General features: G+C 34.8%; 1 pseudogene; it reads left to right on the plus strand.

Annotated features, from left to right (window-relative positions):
- Window positions 1–349, plus strand: LOC141492447 (cyclin-dependent kinase 2-associated protein 1 pseudogene; annotated as a pseudogene).
- Window positions 350–5326: the final 4977 nt, after the last annotated feature.

Raw genomic sequence — 5326 nt, forward strand, 5'->3', positions numbered from 1 at the left:
ATGTCCTACCAGCCCAACTTGAATACCCACATGCCAGGCGCCTCCCTCACTCTGGCTGGAAGTGTCCATTCTCCTTCCATCAGCACGGAGGCATCTACTCAGTACTGGCAGCTGATCAGTGACTATGGACCCCCATCTCTAGGCTTTACCCAGGGTTCAGAGAGCAGCCAGGTACCTCAAAGCAAATATGCAGAACTTCTAGCTATCATTGAAGAGCTAGGGAAAGAGATCAGACCCATGTACGCAGGGAGCAAAAATGCTGTGGAGAGGCTAAAATAAGGCATCATTCATGCTTGAGGATTAGTCCGGGAATGCCTTGGCGGAGACTGAATGCAATGCAAGATCCTAACCTCCCATTTCACTTCCAAAGTTTTCCATTTCTTTGTGAAGAAGATTAACACTTATTCCTCTGGTGACTTTCAAAACATTCATATCAATCTCTTATTTTGAATGGTCCAAAAGTTTGAGTTCTTTCCCCCTCTTCTTCCTATCCCCACCATAGTCTATAACAATAGAAGGCAATTTTGCAGTAAAGATTTCCATTATATGCAGTTAGCAACCTAGGTCACTTAAAAAAAAAAGTCTTGGGGTGGCTGGGTGGCGCAGTGGATAGAGCACCAGCCCTGGAGTCAGGAAGACCCAAGTTCAAATGTGACCTTAGACACTTATTACCTAGCTGTGTGGCCTTGGCCAAACCACTTAATCCCATTGCCTTGCAAAAAAAAAAATGAATCTAGAAATGCATGTAGAAAACTCTGCTTCTGTTGCTGCCAACTCTAGTTTACTGCCCTGCTAACTTGCCCCAATCTTGGATTTTCTTCCTTTGAATACATTTAAAACCGCCTACCTAAATATCATTCTTTGAGTCTTTTCCAGAATCTCCAATAACTCTTTAAAAATTTTTTTCATGAATCAATGCCAACTATATTTGCATACCCTGGCAGTTGGGTATCTCCCAGTTAGGGCTACATGATAATGGTCCCTGCTTTAAAAAATAAAGAATGTGGGTTTGTTTAAAAAAAAAAATGAAGAGCATAAAGCTATTTTGATACCTAAAGTCTCCATAAGGAAAAAAAACCCAGAGTAAAATTATTCCAAAACATTTTTAAGGAAAGTTTCAAGAACACAGCAATTATGTAACATCTATTAAAAATCCTAGGTGAAGGGGCAACTAGGTAGTACAGTGGATAGAGCACTGGAACCAGAAGACCTGTGTTTAAATCTGTCCTCAAAAACTTGATACTTACCAGCTGTGCAACTTTAGGTAAGTTACTTAAACCCATTGCCTTGGAAAAACCAAAAAGAAAAAAAATTCTAGAAGAGATGAAGCAATAGTACGTCTTAAGAAAAAAAGTAATTGAGATACTAATGTAAATGACAGTGAGGAAAAATGAAAATTAAATTAAATCTATAGGACTTAAAGATATTAGATCTGTATTTTGGATATTAAACTAGTAGTTTAGCAAGAGACAAAAAACTCCTTAGGTGGTGTGTTTCTTAAAATAAGAAAGAGAAACCTCCAAAACAATCATTAAAAAATTATTAAATCAAGACAAATGTTTGAATAAATAGAAAACATTTGATATTTTTACAGCAAGAGTCATAGACTTGGAAAACATTTCAAGGAGACAATCTTAGAACCATTAAACTATCTCAAAATCATGAGCCTTTGTATACATGTGTGCCTACAAATTATTCAAATTGGTTCCCCAACTCTATTTTATACTCTGGCCATCATAGCTTTAAAAATGCAGATAAGGCAATGTGGTCAAATGATCCTCCCCCTTCTTGGGGAACTTTACAACAACCCCTAAAGGTAGATCTTAAACCCTACCCAATCCCAGATTATAATTCTATAAATGGATGGAATTGCTTGATAGAACATTTAATGAATACTACTATCTTGCTTAATTTAATATGCTCACCTTCTGGATATATTTTCTAATGTGGGAGGTATGATCCAATCCTATCCAGGTTATATATGAAATGATTGAAAATGAGAATATGACTCTTTTTGAATGTAATGACGATTTTGACTGCCTTCGTCCATACCAGAATTCTGGACAATGCACATGAGGAAGCATTCAAATATACAACCATGCCAATATACCCCTACCATTACATAACAGATCAAAGAGGATCCTGGGGTAATTTCCTTTGGTGGATCAGAAAGAAGGGGCTTTCTCCAATCAAGACCCTGAAAGCTGTGTATCAATATCATATCAATTTCCTTACAGCCAGGCTCGGTCAATAACATTTGACTATTTGTCCCAGCTCTCCAAAGTTTTTCCCTTTTCTTCCAATTACTGGGCAGAATCAGATTAGGTATCTCTCTCTTCTTTACCTCTGATCTTTCCTTTTGCTTTACCTATTTTGAGGCTTTTCTTCAGATACATGCATATATATAATCATATATTATTTTGAGTTCTAAGTATATTAGTATTAAAATCCCATTAATCTTGGGTTATAAGCAAATTGGCATTAAATTCTCATTTAAAGACTTAAAACTGATAAAGCATGTCATTGTGGGGACAGATCCAAACTGATCAAACATGAAAGTTGCACAGCCCATAACCCTTTCTGGTAAAGCCTTGATATGAAATTTCAGTAAAACAATCCAGATCTAATATAGAGGTCAAATTACAAAGAGAAATGACCCACTGGTTATCTAAAAGACAACCCACAAGGGAAATTTCTGGAATATAAATTCCAGTTAAATCCTGTGGTTCCAGAGTAATAACAAGAACAATAAGACTCAAATTGTCAGACCAAAAAAAGAACAAGGAACAGATAATGATCAGACATGACATGAATAAAGGAATGGTGAGAATGGACTATATTCCTCTTGGAATACCAAGAGGCAAATGATAGAGATTTGTGTTTAAAAATTACTTAGCCCATGAAAGAATACCACATTGAATAAGTAATTGATTTTAATGAAATGATTCTTGATGAAAAGTTCAGATCTGAAGAGAAATATTGAACTATAGGACAGCTAGGTGGTGCAGTGGACAGAGCACCAGCCTTGGAATCGGAAGTACCCGAGTTCAAATCCAGCCTCAGACACTTAATAATTGCCTAGTTGTGTGACCTTGGGCAAGTCACTTAACCCCATTGCCTTAAATAATTTTAAAAAGAAATATTGAACTAGCACAGAAGTAAAGAGCAACATTAAAAGTTACATACAAGTGAGTGATTGGAGGGAAATTTTTAAAGAATATAGTTTTTATATTCTAATGATGTGGGTATAATACAAATATCCTTTCAGAACTATTAATATTGTCAAGTCATTAAGATAACTAAATAAGAAAGGGAAGCCAAGAATGATATTTGTGTTTTAATGATACTAAAAGGAAAGAAATGCAAGAGAAAGGTAAACTTAAGAGAAGAAATCGGGAGGAACAGAGAAGGAAACTTATTAACTCATATAATCACAAGACATCTACATGGAGGAAGAAGGACTGAGGAAAGTTGTCACTTAAACCTCACTTTAATCTGAATTGGAGAAACAAAAGTAAAACGAGCACACACACATAGACACAAAGAATTTGGTATAGACTCAAAAGGGAAATCAGGAACAAGGATTAGGGAAAGGGGGAAATGAATGAGGCTGAATTTTAGGGAGCAACTAGTCAGCAAAAAAGCTGTTTTAGAAAAGCTAATTGCAAAGGGGATTCAAAAGAAAGAAGATAAAAATGTTATTTTGATGTAGAGAAGACAAGAGGGCAAGAATATCAGAAACTTATACTCAAGAATTGTACATTGGTACTGATTACTACTATCTCAGAGTCATCTTGACTGTAAAGAAAAGGGTAGAGAACAAAGAGAAGACAATGTAGGCAATTCATAATTGATAATCATAACTGTAAATGTGATTGGGATATACTCATCCAGAAAATGAAACAAGACATCAGAAGTGATTAGAAGGGAGAATTCAAGAATATATAGTTTACAAGAAAAATAGCTGAAACATAAAAGAATTATGCAGAATGAACGCTAGGAGCTGGAGAAAATCAATCATTTTTCAGAAGGAAAAATAAACTTCAAGAAGTCCACAATACAAATAAACTCAACTAAAAGAGCTAAACTTTTACTGAATAGTACTATGAAAAATAATTTCAGTACTTAATATATTTGCACTAAGTGGTATGTAAATACCAAAATATGTACCTTAAAATCAAAGTACACGTTAACAAAAATGCAAAAGATATAAAATTAATAGGAGAGGCTAGATTTTGGGGAGAGTTGGAGAACTATATAATAGATAAAACATTAAATGTTTTTTGAAAGCAAGGGAAAGAAATGAGTTATTATTAAGTAATTACTTTGTGGCAGAACAGGGCTAAGCCCAGAGAATACAGATACAAAGCAAAAGGAAAACATTCCCTACCCTCAAAGAGCTTATATTTTAAAGGGAGAGGATTGTTGATTGGAAAATCAGTTACTCTGTACTTCACTCCTTTAAAGCAAATTTCCATTAGATTTTGTTTTCCATTGTGAACATTAAATTTTTTACATTTGTCTTTGGGAACTATATTTTAACTTATATTCATTCATTATTCTTTTATATATTTCTTTTCATTTCTAGAATTGTTTCATTCAGTCAAGGAATTCCAGAAATTTCTATATTTCCTCACATTCATAGTTTCTTTGCCTTCTTTTGCTAAGCAATTTTTGTATTCAAGAACTGAAAACTCATTGTTCCTTTTAATAAGGGATTCTCTGTTGATTTAATTTATTTTCTGATATTTCATCGAGTTTTCCTTACTGTAATTTTTTTAATTTTTCAAGCTTTTTTCAATATTTTTATATTCCTTTTCATTTTATGGGGGGGGAAGGAAGGTTGTCTCCCAAATCCTGGTGGTCACAGGATAGACCACACAGATACAACATATTCACATTTGGAAATGTGACACTTATTACCTAACTGTGACCTTGGGCAAGTCACTTAACCCCATTGCCTTGCCAAAAAAAAAAAAAAAAAATCAATACTAAGCAGAATCAGAGACTGCTATATTTTAGGGTTTATCAGGGGGAAATGAACATTATGGAAAAGATTTCTTCAGCCTTGCATTTCCCTATTCTATTGTCACTCTCTTCAGAGAACAGGATGCTTTTGACAGCTCTTTAACTATGCATAGCTCAGCAAGGTTGGCTCTATAGGCAGAAGGTAGTTTCTGCAGTAGCATTAGGGGAATGGGGCTCAAGGCAAGTTCCAGGGACAATTGTGCAAGTCAATTTATGTACCCAATAACATTTCCTATTGTTAGTTCCTAAAGATTTTAAAATCTTCATTATTTTCTTTTCCTGCAGATTCAGTTTCAAT

This window comes from Macrotis lagotis, chromosome 1, assembly GCF_037893015.1.
Source record: "Macrotis lagotis isolate mMagLag1 chromosome 1, bilby.v1.9.chrom.fasta, whole genome shotgun sequence".
In the NCBI taxonomy this organism is placed as follows: domain Eukaryota; kingdom Metazoa; phylum Chordata; class Mammalia; order Peramelemorphia; family Peramelidae; genus Macrotis; species Macrotis lagotis.